We start from the raw sequence: 16977 nt of genomic DNA, 5'->3' as shown, positions 1-16977 counted from the left end.
GAACTCCATATGGGGCAATGAAGAGTTGGACACAACTGAAATGACTGAACAACAACAAATATTCTTATTAGGAAGTTTTTCTTAATGCAAAGTGAAGTTAGAATCACAGGACACTTAAAAGCTGCATCAGGCAAAGAAAAGTCTGCCAGTTGATCTGAGATGCTTCTTCTACATTTGACCCCTACCCTACTCCTGCCCTACCTTATTACTTAACTCCCCAGTTGTTTGGGGGTTCCATTTTCAGGTAATAACTTTTCTCTATAGTTTGCCTCTGTCTCTCAGTCTGTCTCTGTCTCTTTCTTTGTTTCCGTCTCTTTCTTTGTCTCTGTTCGTCTATCTCTCTGTCTCTGTCTGTCTCTCTCACACACACACACACACACACACACACACACACACACACACACACACACACACACACACACACACACCCTGGCCTGGTACAACTCCTCTTCATGCTGCTTTTCCTGGTATATTCTGCCTGGTCTGGTACTAGAATTGCACCAGGAAACCTAGAATGATTCTAATCTCCCTTTCCAAACTACATTTCCCTGTATCAGTCTCAAGAGGTATCAGGCCAAAGATTCCCAGTATATGCTTCCAGACTCCTTCTCCGGGTAACTTTCCTCAGAATCCCCATCCCTCAGACAATTTTTACATGAATCTCTTAGTTCCTCAAACTCCTGGGGGCACTCCCTGGCCTAAATGTTCCCAGTATAATTTTCCATGGTAGCTATTCATTTTCCATAGTTTTGTTGCCATTCAAAAACATAGTAGTAAGCTCATACATCAAAGAGAGGATATCACTGATAGCTAAATTGGCTACTGCTTTGGTGCTGGCGAAGGCCTACATTCTAAGACATCCAGGGCCATCTGCTCATTCCCAATATCTTAGTTAAATGAGCAAACCTTAAGGGATGTGCGATTTCGATTTTTAAAAGCACCCCAGTGTTCAACTTCCTGGACCTATAGCTCTCACAAAGGTCTACAGTAGAACCACTTGTTTCAGGGTTGCCTGCAATTTTTCTTCGTGGCTTATTCAGGAGGTCTGAGTTTAAATCTGGCTTCAGACTCTTATCAGCTGTGTGACCCTGGTCAAGTCACCTAACCTCTGTTTGACTCATTCTCCTCATCTGTAAAATGGAGATAATAATAGCACCTACCTTCCAGGGTTGTTATGAGGATCAAATGTGATTATAATTGTAAAGTGCTTAGCACAGTACCTGGCATATAGTAAATTCTACATAAATGTTAGCTAGTAGTAATAGTAGTAGTAGTAGTAGTAGTAGTAGTAGTAGTAGTAGTAGTAGTAGTAGTAGTAGTAGTAGTATGATTTCATTAGAATAGCTAACTCAGAGGGGCAGCTAGGTGGCACAGTGGATAAAGCACCAGCCCTGGATTCAGGAGGACCTGAGTTCAAATCCAGCCTCAGATACTCGACGCTTACTAGCTTTGTGACCCTGGGCAAGTCCCTTAACGCTCATTGCCCTGCGCAAACGAGAGAGAGAGAGAGAGAGAGAGAGAGAGAGAGAGAGAGAGAGAGAGAAAGAGAGAAAGTAGCTAACTCTGGCAAAGCAACAGTATCAATGCAGTAAAGATTGACTGGCACTTTCTCTGCAAATTATGGTCTTAGAATTACCTAGAACAAGGAGAAGTTAAATATGTGTCAGAGGCAAGACCTGAAGGAAGAACTTTCTGACTCCAAGGCCAGCTCTCTAGCTGCCACATGTTGCCATACCCTTTGAGATACACACACACACACACACACACACACGCATGTATATATACACACATATACACAAACATATATGTATGTGCATACGTGTATGTATATGTGCATAGACATATGTATATGTATGTGTGTATATGTATATAGAATACCAATTTACATTTATATTGTGCATTGTTATTTTCCAAGTGCTTTCATCTATATTGCCTCATCTGAGACTAATAACAGTTCTGAAAGCTAAACAGGTAAGGTTATTAATATTCCTGAATTATGGATTAGGAAGTTGAGCCCCAAATTATCTGACATCCATGTTCATCAGACATGTAATCAGACCAGGAATCACAAGGGAAGCAGCTGGATGTTAAAATATGCAACCTCAGTAAGCACAAGGAATCAACTGTGAATCAGGTTCAGTCAGAATTAAGTTTGGTAAATAGGAAAGATCAATAGTGGATATGGATAATGTCAGTGGTGGAGCTTGTTTGCTAAGAGGGTGGGTACACTTATTCCCCTTGCTCCTCCCCTATCTCTGCTATATACATACCTTTTCAGGTAAGATTTATGGCTCCTGGTTCAGTGTTTTCTATCTTTTATACTATGCTGTCTCTTTAAGATACTTTTCCTGTCCTCAGATTTAAAATCTATTTGCATAACAGGGTATATGGGCAGCTGGGTGGCAGAGTGAATGGAGTGTCAGGTCTTGAGTCAGGAAGATTCATCTTCCTGAGTTCAAATCTTGCCTTCGGCACTCACTAGCTATGTGACCTTGGATAAGCCATTTAACCTTGTTTGCCTCAGTTTCCTCGTTTATAAAGTGAACTGAAGAGGGAAATGGCAAACCGTTCCAGTATCTCTTTCAAGAAAACCTCAGATGGGGTTATGAATAGTCAGACTGGACTGAAACCACTGAACAACGACAACATCAGGGTATATACATATAAAAAGTTAAGGAAAAGTGCTAGGCAATATTCATCTGATTAAATATCAAATAAGTGATAGGGGAATAAGTCAGAGAAAGCTCCCTTTGGATCAGATGGCCAGGAAAGGGCATATAGAAGGTGGGATTTGTGAATGGCCCTGATGGATGTGTTTTGGTGACAATAAATTCAGTCTGGCTGGAATAAGAAGGCTTGGATGAAGAGGTGAGTAATCCAGTGAAAGGTAGATGGAGAGTCAGAATGTGAAAAGTATTGAATGTCAGGCTAAGGATCTTAAATTGTGTTTTTTAGAATGGGGTTGGGGGGTGGTGAAAGTGGTTAAGGAAGATTAATTGGTTCTGTGGTATGCAGGAGAGATTGGAGTAGGGAGAAACTAGTGTCAAGTAGATGAGTTAAGAGATAACATCTAAGGGGGCAGCTAGATGGCGCAGTGGTTAGAGCGCTGGCCCTGGATTCAGGAGTACCTGAGTTCAAATCCAGCCTCAGACACTTAACACTTACTAGCTGTGTGACCCTGGGCAAGTCACTTAACCCCCATTGCCCCGCAAAAAAAAAAAAAGAAAAAAGAAAAAAGAGATAATATCTAGAGACCAGTCATGAGGTGCTGAGGGCTTGGACTAGGGCAGTGACAGTGGATATGGAAAGGAAGGGAGAGATGCCAAAAACAATACAAAGGAAAAAACCCAAATATATTTGGTGATTAATTAGATAGAGGAGAGAGAAAAGGAATGGGAGAAAGAGAGGGAGTGACTGCAAGGATCTGAATTAAAATTTAAAATCTTAAGGTCCTAAGATCACAATTCACTATTCACTAAGACCTTTATCTTTGTTTCATTGTGATGGGAAAAACTGATTTATTTTATTGAATGTACTCAGGTGTTTTGGTTCCTTGAAAGGGACTGTAGGGATCATTTCTTAGTTCAATCAATCTTTGAATTTTAGAGTTGAGGAATCTGTGGCCCAGAGAAGAAATGATATACCCAAGAACATTCAGGTATTAACAGAAAGAGAATTCTTGGTCTGTGGGTTTTTTGGTTTGTTTGTTTGTTTGTTTGTTTGTTTTTGGCTCCAACAGATGGTCAACACATACTACAACTTTACTCAACATTAGCATAATGCTATTGTGTATTGTATTCACAAAAGCAATCCACACTTGTTGATCAACTTTCTCAAATAACACACTGTTTATTGGTGTGGCCTTGCTTCTAATAGAATTCATAAGGAGACAGCTTATATTGGTGTGGCCCAGGGGATAGAGTGTTGAGCCTGGAGTCAGGAAGACTCATCTTCCTGAATTCAAATATGGCCTCAGTTACTTACTAGCTATGTGACCCTGGGCAAATCATTTAACCCTGTCTCAGTTTCCTCATATGTAAAGTGAGCTTGAGAAGGAAATGACAAACCACTCTAGCATCTCTGCCAAGAAAACCCCAAATGGAGTCATGGAGAGTCAGACATGACTGAAACAATTGAACAATAACATCATCTTATCAGTGTGGTACATTATCAAAAGATCAATACAATGGAATCAGAAGAGCTGGGTGAGAGCCTGAAGTCTGGAATTTCCTACCTGTACAATCTTGGACAAGACACAGCCTCTCATGCTCTCAGTTTCTCATCTGTAAAATAAAAGAATTGGTCTAAATCAGAGGGGTCAAACATGCAGCACTGTGGTCTGCTATATACTCCCAAGTGTTGCCTGAACCAGATTGAAATGTAACTGGGAAATATTTAATAAAATCAATAAAAATATAATGGAACACAGATAATGGTAATATGTGGTTTTCTAAGTCCATATGCATCCAACAGGGATCCTTATTTAGTGCCCCCCCTTCCTATTTAAGTTTGACACTACTAGTCTAGACAACCTCTAAAACTCTCTTCCAGTTCTAAATCTGTGATCCTATGCTTTTAAGAGAATATTGGTCATATTCACCAACATGAGATATTTATTTGTATAATAAAAACTTGCTTAGAAGGTTTTGATTTCATTAAGAGGGGAATAAAACATTTAAGTTAGAAAAAAATCACAGAGTTTTCAAAACATGGATTGTTTTTGAATTCAAAACACTCTGTTCCTTTGGCACACACTAGATATCAAGTATGTAACTGTTTGTATTTTTCCAGGATGTCAAGTGTCTGTCACTAAATTTAGAGATGATGAATTGTGATAGATTGACTGCCTACTCTGGGTTTTTATACACTTGACATAAAAAAGCATGGATTTCCTGAGCCTGGAGTAGCCTCCAAAGTCCATTTGATCTGACATTTAAGTGTCTGTTGTGACAGTGACTTATAATGCTATGGTCCCTGCCAAATAAAGTATACTGAGGTTACCAGCTCTTGGCGCAGGTTCAAGAGTAAGTCAGTCAGTCTATAAGCATTTATTAAATGTTTGCTATGTGCCACACATTATATGCTTTGGGGGTACAAAGAAAGGTAAAAGACATATTTATTCTGTTATCTGCACACCAATATTCCTTTGATATTATATAAGGAATTTTTACCCAACAGTCATAAACTAACTCAGTATTTTGTATTATATTTCTCTCTTATTGTACATGTTCATTTTCCAGGTGAGAGAAAGAGAGAGAGAGAGAGAGAGAGAGAGAGAGAGAGAGAGTCTGCTCTAGGAGTCTATAAAACATTTGGTTTTTATAGACATTAATTTTGTTAATTAATTAGTTACTTAATGAAACTTATGAACTGGGGCTTAATTCAGTCTAAGTTAGGGAAGGGCTGCTCCAGAAATTCTACCTATCAAGCAAGCAGAAAAATAAAAATAACTAAACATTTAACAAGTGAATTTTGTTAACAGTCAGAAATGTGATGTCATCAATAATCTATTTAGACTGACATTAATTCTAAGGGCTCCCCAAGCTCATTTAAGCACTTACTATATCCCAAACTACTGGCAGTGACATTAAGCATGGTATATATTTCTGACCATGTTCCTCCCTTGCTGAAGTAGCTACAGTGACTCCCTATTGCCTCTAAAATAAAAAGTCTTTCTCACAATTTGGCTCCAACTATCTTTCCAGACCAATTTCACATTGCTCCCTTTTAACTGCCAAACTGGTCTACTTTCCCAAATTCTGCATTCCATCACTTGGCTCTGTGCCTTCCAAAAGACTATTCCCTCCTGCCCCAAATGCTCTTCCTCCTTGTCTCTGCCTCATAGAAATAATAGCTCACTTTAAGCTTGAGCTCACATGCAACCTCCTTCAGAATGCCTTTTCTAAGTGACCTCCTCAGTTGTTGGTACTCTCACCTACTCTCAAAATTACTTCTATAAAAAATTATGTATGTATTTATGTTATGTATGTATATACATATATATACATACATGTGTGTGTGTGTGTGTATATGGATCACCTGGATTTGATGGCGGTACCTTATTATCCAAATGGATTTTATGAGACCCTGGAAAATGCCCTTTGGCTAAAACTTCAGGCTGAACCCAGATAGGTAGCAGATAAGTCCCTCTTTACTAACTTCTCTCCCCAAGAGAATAAACAAATCAAAATGCCCCTTTTGACTAAACTTCAACTAATGAGTCCTCATTCTCTATCCTTTTTCCCCCAATGAGTAAATAGAGCAAATATCTAGACATCCTTGTCCTTGGTAAACCCTTCCTGTGTCTTTGAGCTGCCTATTATTTGTTTTAGGTTAATTTGTATCATGCTAATAAAACTGACATTACCCTGTAACCAGGGAGCAAGAAACCTTAAAAACCTTTAGAAAGAAGGGGAGTTTTGAGCTTCTCTCTTAGGAGAGAAGCCTCCACATGTGATCATGTGTTACATCTTTCTTCTTGGGATGAAAAAATGATATTATTTTTTTTCTGTTTATCTCTGATCTGGTTTTGTCTCATGGGAGATGTTAAATTCTATGATCTGGTTCTTAACCATGTTCTCTGATCTGTTATTGTATTTTGTAGGACGGGTATGGGTACAAATTGTAGGAGATATTATAAGATATTATAATTTCTCTGATCTATTTATTGATTCTGTTTGTAGGAGACAGGCAGATACAAAAACTGTATTTTAATATTCAATAATATATAAGTAAAATATATACATATTATATATAAAATTATATATAATTATTTCTATATTTTGCAAATGAGATATCTGTATAGTCAGTGATAATGTCATTTCTGATATCAATTTCCCAGTTCGGAATGCTGATTGTTTAAATAGTTCAAGATTGAGTTGTTTCAGTCATATACTATATCTTTTTCTCATTCTTCTTCCTTTTTACTAATTCTGATCTTTGCCTTGATGAGTCAGCAGTCTTACCTTATACAGACAACTGATTTAGGGATAGCCACATTAATAGCAAGTCTTTTCCTGCATGCTGTAATAGAATCTATTTTTTTTTCTTATGATGTAATTTGGTATTTTGGTTCAGTACCTACCAGTAGGGTTTTTTTTTTCCCTCCAACAGTTTTCATCCTATAATGATGTGAAGCTTCTGTGTAGTTTATAGGGCTTGGGCTTTTTCCATTCCTTTTCCTGAGCCATACTTTCTCATATACTTCTCATTACTTTTTTTTTCTCTCCAATTTTGCATCAAAACCATTGCTTATTGGAACATATGATTTCATTTGAAGTTTCTCATTGAGTCCACAAAAACTCATTTATATTATAAAGGATGATGATGAATGAATATCAGCAGTATCACCTTATAAAGCAAAGATAAGCAGTGGAGGGTAACAACAATTTAATCCAAGTTTGGCAAGAGATCCAACTAAGCAAAGTCATCCAAATTGTTAAATGTTTTTTAACATCTTACTAATGGAAGAAGGTTAACAAATAGAAGAAAAATGTAAAAATTACTATAACAAAAACATTTCTTTTTGGCCATCAGGGGTAGTTGATACAATCATGCTTAACCCCTAAAATCACAATACTAGGTGTGATGATGGGAGAGGTAGAAATGGCATTAAAAATGACAAAGATGAGGGGCAGCTAGGTGGCTCAGTGGATAAAGCACCGGCCCTGGATTCAGGAGGACCTGAGTTCAAATTTGGCCTCAGACACTTGACTCTTACTAGCTGTGTGACCCTGGGCAAGTCACTTAACCCTCATTGCCCTGCAAAACAAAAACAAAGAAAACAAACAAACATGACAAAGATGGGAAAAGCAGTCAAAATTGGACCAAGTGTCTATACAGTAGATCTATACAGGCACACTTGTGACAGGAATGAAGGATCAAAATACACGGTATCTGAAAGAACTAAATATATCAATACTGTAGAGAAAGCCACAAACCTTACTAATAAGCTCCACCCCCAAAGTAAACAATTTTAATAAATAGGCTTTTCCTGGACTGGTATCTATCGATTTAGGGTTGGCTTTAGAATGAAATAACACATTCTTAGGTCATTCAGCATTTAACAAAAGGAAGTTTACTAGAGCACCGGCCCTGGAGTCAGGAGTACCTGGGTTCAGGTCTGGCCTCAGACACTTGACACTTGCTGGCTGTGTGACCCTGGGCAAGTCACTTAACCCCAATTGCCTCACTAAAAAAAAAAAAAAAGGAAGTTTACTTAGCCATAGCATAGAAAAAAATATTCAACAAGGATATTGTAGAACTCAGATTTGATAGACCTGGCCTCTCATTTCCATATGGAAAAGTATTTGGTCAGCCTGACATGGTATGATGGCTTGCTATCTTTTGACGATCTCCAAGTCTAAAGGGGCCTGACTCCATATGGATAGATCTTTTTATGTCTTTAGGCAATGAGGAAGCTATTCCAATATAGACAGATGCCACCAGGAAGTTTGTCAAGGGAGATATAACTTGAGCCTTAGCTCCCTGGACCTATCACGTTGCCTTTCAGAGAAAAAAGCAGCCTACTCCATGTTGTAGTGGTGAGGGAGGTGGAATCTTAGATATTGCACCAAGAAAATTTCAACAACTACATATTTTTCTAATAGAAACAGATTCTTTATGCAAGCCATCTATATATACATTGAAGGCATCCTTGGTAAAAGTTTTAGTAGGGAACTAGAAGACATACATAAGAGATATTCAACAACAGACTTCACCTTTACCTGAACAATTAATGGAAGACATAGAAAATATGTTGATTGTGAAAGAGCAAGTACATTTAGTAAGTCAAAATTCTGCTTTAAGGATTTTTTTCCAATGCAATGTTCTATCCATGCATCAAAATTTCTCACAATTCCTCAAATGATATAACAGAAATAATCCTATTAAGCAATCCTCTGAGCACAAATATCAGATGAAGCATAAAATGCGGATATATTATGCTTGCCAAAGTAGTTTGCCACTGTGATAAAGAAGATAAAATACAGAATCCAAGTTGAAAAAGAATTCCTTGTACATAGTGGGGTCCTCCAGATGTTCATATTTGAATATGACATTTTGCAGATTGCACCAAAAACTGGAAAACTGCAGAGCCTCTTGTAAAAGACCTGGAACTACTCAAATGAATTTGTCCTGACTATGCACACAGGAAAAACCAGATGGATGAAAAATGTCTATTTCTTAGATTATAACATGCTAAATTAAGGCCACTCATTACAGTAAATAGAAGAAGTATTTTCTAGTTCAAGATAATCAATTTCTCCCATCTATTTCAATTCCTTATGGCAAATGCCTCTACAAATGAATGATTATATGGGAACTCAGATTCTACACTAGAGAAGGGAAAAGGGAAACCCACACAAGTTTTATGTGTCCAAAAGAGATTAATTTAATGACATTCTATATCACTGACCAGATATAGGGAGAAGGATGCTTCAGGTCTCCTTATCTGAATCTAGACTGTAATGATATTATATTAATTCCTCATATTGGGGTGGCACTCTAGCATATCTGAGGATGGCTATCCAGTTTTTCCTTCTTTGTATAGGAAAAGTCTTATCTCTGACTGGCACTATAGATGCTCCTTCCTTTTCAAGGGTTCCAGAATATTGATTGTTTGGGAACAAGGTATTACTTGCTACCTCTGCTTCTAGTTCTATGAATTTGGATCTATGAGTGTGGTAAATTGATTGAGGGGAATGAGGAAGGAATGTTGCCTGATTTATCCAAGGGTAGCTAAGAGGAGAAATACAAAAGGTTCTTAATCTATAATGCTAGGCACTATGAGGACATTTACGTCCAGGTGTACATATCTCTACAGTTATTGGGGAAATGGGGCAAATCATCTTGGTAGCTTTTTGGGGAAAAACAAACAAACAAAATTAACGCAGGATGCTTGCCAATTGAGATGGATATGAACTTTCCTAGGAATTTCTGCCTCTTAAATTGTTTGGCTTGAAGTACTGCCAGGAGAATGGCCTGGGTTGCTCTTCTGAGTTAATATAAGGACCAAGAACATTATGGAGGTGCATATAGTTTTCTCCCATGAGATTCTAAATATAAATATTAAATCATTTTCCATAGGGAAGCAGGAAATAAGCTTCCAATACAAAACAATCATAACAGAAGGATAAAGTCCTTAATAATTAATGGGTTTATTTATAAATGTGTTTATTCATGATCTATGGAAAGCAATATTAATTAATTTATGGTCCTCAGTGAGAAAGGATAGCATTTGGAGCTACCTGTTGCTACTAAATTCTGAGAAGCAAACATATCCTTACACACATTATAAAAAGGGTCACAGGAACTGTAAACCAGACACCATGAAGTGAATCACAGCAGCCAGAGTTTGAAAGGCCCTACTATTTGGATGGATACCTTATAGAGCTTGCCTATCAATATGTATATCTGGGATGGACATTACAGATGGACAGCGTTTGGGCTTATAGCAGAATAGGAAGAGTAAAATGAGTTACATTGCTTTTGGGAAATTGCAAAGATCTTTTAATGACCTCAAGTTTCCATGGAAACAAAGTCCCATCCTTTTAATATCAACATTTCTACTGCTGTTACTATAAGTCAGTGAGGCATGGAAGACAGTCTTCAAAGAATTAAATAGGTATGTATGTATGTATGTATGTATGTATGTATGTATGTATGCATGCGTGCATGTATGTATGACACAAGGACACCAGAGAAGCTCACTGGCAGTATGGGTATTATCATCACTTCCTTCCTTCCTTGTATGTCTTTCTCTTAGGATCCCTTGTTCCTTTCAAAGCTCAGCTTAAGTGCCATGTACTGTGTCATGCCTTTTCTGATCTCCCAGGTTGTTGATCCCACCTCCCTCTTCTGCCATTTTACTTTGCATTTACTTGATGTCTCTGTGTATGTGTTTGTATACATACATATGCATACATACATACATACACAACCACTGAGGAACTTTGAAGAACATGAGGAAAAGATGTCAGGGAAATGAGTGATATAAAGAAAAGATGATGAAGGTTGCCAGATGGCTAGCCAACATATTCCCTTGCAATGTTGGGAGAAAGTAAGGAAAAACCCTCTAGCACTTTGGGTAGACCCCATCTGGCAAACTTGTGGCAGCACATGGACAAGAGTCACACAGGAAAAAAAAAACACCCAGAAAACAAAAAAAGGGGGCAGCTAGGTGGCACAATGGATAAAGCACTGGACCTGGATTCAGGAGGACCTGAGTTCAAATCCAGTCTCAGACACTCAAAACACACTAGCTGTGTAACCTTGGGGAAGTCACTTAACCCTCATTGCCCCACCAAAAAAAAAAAAGAGAGAGAGAGTCACACAGAATGGGGAAGAATGGATGATATATGTTCCACATCTTTGGAGAATACACTCAAATAGGTAAAATCATATTTCCATTTAAGTATTTATTTTTGCATATACTTATCTTTGTATAGGGCATCGTTCCCCATCCCCACCTTTATCCCCAGTAGAATTTGAGCTTCTTGAGTGTAGGGACTGTTTCAGTTTTGTATTTGTATCCCTACCACATCATAAGTGCTAAGTAAATTTTTGCTGAATTAGTGAATTGCATTTTCTTCATAATTTAAAGCAGGCCTCTTAGGACCCCTAAGAAGTCACTGGAATATTTATCCAAATTCTTTGCATCTGATAGAAAATAACCTTGTGTGACCTGCTCCATTAGAATGATTCAAAATTAAATGTCTCCTCAAGGGAAATGATCAAAAGCCCTGCAGCCGTTTTAGAGCCTTTGCCAGTCAAACAAGTATTTGCACCTGGAAGAAAAAAAAAAGTTTTGTCTCTGGATCTGGCCAAATACAGCAAGCCCAACAATCATTGTAACTGGCAAATATATGCCTGATTAGACAAGTGTGACAAGAGGAATCAGGAACTGGAGTAAAGTCTGGACCAGAGGTTTGAGGATAGGGATAAAATATGAACCTCCAAGATGGAGGAAGGAGGCTAAGGCCACAGATCTCAATCAATATGAGGCAATGTCCCCTGATTGCTCAGGAGACCCAGAGGCTGCAGAGATACACTAGAGAGAGACTCTCTGGCAGCCCTGCTGAAGTAAAGCAATTTTTCCTTTGGAACCTGGGAAGGAAAACTTAGGCAATGTCTGGGAACTAAGAAATGAGCCAGTCTCCTGGCAGAAAAGATCCTGGAAAGCCAGAAATTTACCTGAAGTAAAAGTCAATAGAATAAGATTGTTCTATGGGTGAATTCTTTGTTAGGGAAAAAGTTTATTCCTGTGTGGAAACAGTCATTTAATGGTGACATTTTTGTTTGTTTTCCAGAAGTCATGCCATGTACATTGATTTATGGTCTAAGAAATTTCATTGTCTTTAGCTGTCTTTTCTGGCAATCACAAATGCAAATCAAATCAGCATTAAAAATCCCATCAGTCAGGCTGACCTGAAATATTGTCTGTTGCAAAATGGATTGATGGACTTGATGAAGTGTTCTGTGTGACAGCCAATACATGTTAAAACATTCATCGTTATGGAATTCACTGGAATCATTTGTTTTTTTGGGAGATGGTTCTCTAATTATCTTTGATGCTTATTTTTCCTCTGCTCACCCTCTGGTTCTTTTTTTCCCCCTGCTTTTCTCTCTAGGCATATTCATGAAACTGGAAAGAAGTTCCAGAAATCTTTCATATAGTACAAAAAGCACATCATTCAGAATGAGAAGACTTTGGATCTCAATGCTCTACTTACCATCTATGTGATCTTGGAGGAATCACAATGTCTTTAGGTCCCAGATTCCCCATGTGTTAAACTAAGGGGGTTGGACTAAATGATTTCTGAAATCCCTTCTGGCTATAAATTCTAGGATTCTATATTCTGCCCTATTGACTCCAGCCTAGTGAATGTCTAAATCTTCCAAGAGAGATGGTTATCTACAGTTCCTGAAGATAGATAGGGCCATATAATCTCTAGCTTTCCTCAGGAGTCTGTTTTATTACTCTGATTGTCTGGAAATTCTCTAAATTTAAGATCTCTAAAGTTTTAAAGTCCAGTTTTTTGTTTTTTTCCTGTTTGTGTCTTGCCTTACAAGGACCTATAGACTGATGGCTCATGGAAAGTGCTGTGGTGTGGTGAGTAGAGGAATATCCTTCAGACAGGAAGACCTGGGAACAAGTCCTACCTCTCATTAATATTAGTTATGTGACCAGGGTGAGTTTATTCAACCTCTCAGCCTCTTAGGCAACTTTTTAAAAAATTTAATTAATTTTTTTCTGAACTTGAGAAATAAAAAAAGCATTTCTATAACATAGTAGAATAGAAAAAAAAGATGTTTATGCATGAAACTGCAAATCTATTATATATAACTTGCTATTCCTTTTAAAATATAAAGTTATCACATACTATTCCCCCCCTTTTCCCCTCTCTCCTCCCTAGATTATCGTTACAGATGACCATTTTGCATTATTGGAAGTTCTATATTGAAAGTTCCCCAAACAGATGAAATTACAGGTCCAGAACTAATTCCCCACCCACCCACCCAAGTCCTTTTGGAAAAAAAAAATTGAGTCATTCCCTTTTCAAGGTTAAACTGGCCTAATTCTTCTAATATTTTTCTTGAATTCTATTTTTCCCTCTATTCTTCCATATCTTTGATCATTCTTGTTGCCCTTCTCTGAACCCTGTCCAATTTTTGTATATCCTTCTCAAAGTTTAGCAATTTAAGCCAGATAGAGTCTAATAAGCATCACAATAATGGAGAGTATGAAGGAAATTTTCTCTCCAGTCTTTATATGTCACATCCCCTTTGATATATTTTAGTACCATGTTGGCTTTTACTTTTTCAAAATGATTATAGTTAGCATTTATATAACATCTTAAAATTATCCCATTTCCTCCCAGCAACAGCCCTGTGAAACCAAGAAGAGCAAACTGGTGCTCAGAGAGCTAGTTAAGTTACTTGTCTAAAGAAATAGCAGACCTAGGAAATGGAACCAATTCTCTTCACTCCAAGTCAAGGACTCTTCATTTCCACAATGCTGTCTCTCATCAATAGCATTACACTCTCACACAGCTTATAGCCAACTATGGCCCAACTTAAAAAAAAACACAAACCATTTTGCTATATTCATGCTCACCTAGTCTTCCTCTATTCTACATCTATATTGTGATGTTTTTGTGTCTAAGTATACTTTTCACAAGGAACTTATCCCTTTTAACTTTTATCCTTCATTTCTCTGTTGCTATTTGTGCTTTAGAGGTTCAAACAGGTAAAAAACATTTCAAGTAAAGATAAGGAATGAAGCTAGCTTTATAAAACCTCAAGTTGTAACAGTTTAGATCTTATTTTCTCATTCATTAATTCAACCATTCATCTGTTCATTTTTTCATTCAACACATACCAACCATATAAAATGAATGAACAACACTAATCCTTGGGAGAAGAATAAAAGGTAAATAAAATATACTTCTTTTCTTGCCTATGTTTCAAGATAATGGAATGTGGTTGATAAGGGAATTTAGCAGATACTCAAAGGCCCACCTGGAGATTAATCTAAACTGATTGAATTAAGTGAGAGTGACTGACTGCTGACTAGATTGTAAGCACAACTGGCTGGTCCTTAAGAGGGTATTGTTCTCAGAAGCTAAAAACTTTGAACTTTACATTAAGACCACCTTTGGGTCCAGTGAACCAATGAATTTGAATGACGCTAGCCAATCAGCTTAAAGAACCTCCCATTTCTGGGAGGAGAACATGAAGGAGGAAGTTGAGGCTGGCGAAGGAGTTCTTTCTCTTTTGGTTGGAGACATCAGCTTGGTGGAGGACTTCAGGTGGGAGTTTAGGAAAGCTAGGATTTCCATGCTATAAGAAATCTGTTCTCAATCTTTCTCTTTCTTTTACTATCTTTTAATAAACCCTTAAAAAAACCTAAACTCATTTATCAGTGATTTTAGCCAGTTTCCCCCCCAAACTGGGGAGACAGATTAGAACTCACATTTAGAATTTTAAATTACACACCTACAAAGGCAATAGAGTAGATTGATAAGATACATAAACAGAAAAATATAGTACAAATTATGATATGATAAGCACATAATTGAATTACTATGAAATAATATGAGAGAGCTATAATTTCTAGCTGAGGTGATCAGGGCAGAGTTAGCTTTAGAGTTAGGTCTGAGGTTTTAGTGTAATTAAACATCCAGGTATACATTATCTACATTTTGCCAAGTCTCCAAAGTTTGGATCTTTTGTGGATTTATATTTCTGAAAAAAAGAAGAGTTTTTGAAATTTCTGGAACTTTTGGCTCTAAGCACATCTAACAATCCTACAGGGGGGAAAAAACAACTTCTCTGTGTCATGGGGAGTTTCAATATAGATTTAGATAGATTTTTCTCTTGCAGTTGTGAAATGATGTTATTTCAAAACATCTTGACTTCTGAAACAAAATATTTTGTTTAAAAGGTAGCAGTCTTTTTTTTTTTAACATAACTCATTTAAGCATCACAAAGTCTTAATTTTTTTTTTGCAATGATACTATCTGGTGCAGTGTTTTTGCACTGTGAACCCAGTATTTGAGAAAGGTTAGTTGTATGATGAGGTATACTAATTAGAATTATAGTTCCAAACTTGAATACAATGGCAAAAATAAAATATTGCTAACCATTTAAAACATAGAATTTCACAACTAGAAAGAAATTTATAGGCAATTCAGGTCAATACACTCATTTCATTTTTTTTTTAATTTAAAATATTATCACCAGGAAAAGCAAATAATCAAGTAAACTTCCAAAATTGGAAATATAATCAAATATAAAAGCTTAAACATATATCACATTTTTTTAAAAAAAGTAGAAATAAATAAATGAACCAATAAATAATGTTTTTATAGGTGTCCCAACATTTTTTGTGTGTGTCCCAACATTTTAAGAATTTCCTTTAAATGTTCCCAGGTGGGGTAGGGAAGATAAGTTATTTTAATGCCCTCATTTTATTGATAAAGAAAATAAGGTTCAGAGAGGTTGTAATTTAACAGGGTCACACAAAAACTGTTTTTATGTTATTTAAAATGCCTCACATTTATTTTGCTATGCCTTTAGGTGTTTTTGTTTTGTTATTTACCATTTATACTCAGAAGAGAAAAGGTATTCTTTACTTCCCTCCCCTCCTCCCCTGCCAATTTTATGTAATGATTAATTGGAACCAGGAACCAAAAGGTCCCCTTTCAACTACTTATCTATGTAGGGTTACAATCAATAAATTCCCAGTGTTCCATGCCATAGCCTCCCCATTCCACTAATTGAAGAAGCATCAGGGAACCCAAATCCCCTGAATCACCCAGCCAAAGTAAGGCCTATGATAATAGCCAAAACAACTCCTTTCCAACTGTCTGGGGGTCTGAATATTTACTGCCAATTCCCCAGTGATCTTCCTATCTCCCTACATAAATCATCACTAATTCCCAATGTGGATCTACTCCCCTCTCCCTTCCCTTAATGCCTGGTCCTTCTTGACCCACACAGGAACTTATAAATAACCACCAAACTTTACCAGTTTGGGTGCCCTATTCTACCCAGGCTTCTATTCTACCTGACCTATTTCCATCCTCCCTGATTGGCCCCACTCCCACAATACTGTTCTTCAGTCATTTCAGTCATAATCCTACTAACTCTTCATGAATCCATTTGAGGTTTCTTTAGCTAAAATACTGGAGCGACTTGCCATTTCCTTCTCCAGCTCATTTTACAGATGAGGAAACTGAAGCAAACAGAATTAAGTGACTTACCCAGGGTCACATAGCTACTAAGTGTCTAAGGCCAGATTTGAACCGAGAAAGATGAGTCTTCCTGATTCCATGCCCAAAACTCTATTCACTGGGCCATCTAGCTGCCCCCTTCCAGTACTGTGTTCCCTCCCCCCAATAAAATGTGCTTGCTTTTCCTTCTTTTAGTGCCCATCTTGTGCTTTTATACATGGCTAGGACTAAAGGTCTTGGC

At 37.4% G+C, this 16977-nt stretch overlaps 1 protein-coding gene across 1 annotated transcript in view; it reads right to left on the bottom strand.

Moving 5' to 3' along the window:
- LMNTD1 (lamin tail domain containing 1) overlaps positions 1–16977 on the bottom strand; it is a 537731-nt gene that overhangs the window by 315215 nt on the left and 205539 nt on the right. The window contains exon 2 of the mRNA XM_043969355.1: positions 4235–4283. The gene's annotated coding sequence lies outside the window, so the exon portion shown is untranslated. The remainder of the gene's footprint in view (positions 1–4234; positions 4284–16977) is intronic.

The sequence above is a fragment of the Dromiciops gliroides genome, chromosome 5 (assembly GCF_019393635.1).
Source record: "Dromiciops gliroides isolate mDroGli1 chromosome 5, mDroGli1.pri, whole genome shotgun sequence".
Lineage (NCBI taxonomy): Eukaryota > Metazoa > Chordata > Mammalia > Microbiotheria > Microbiotheriidae > Dromiciops > Dromiciops gliroides.
Note: the sequence above shows the minus strand (reverse complement) of the source record. Positions and strands in the feature narration are given on the sequence as shown.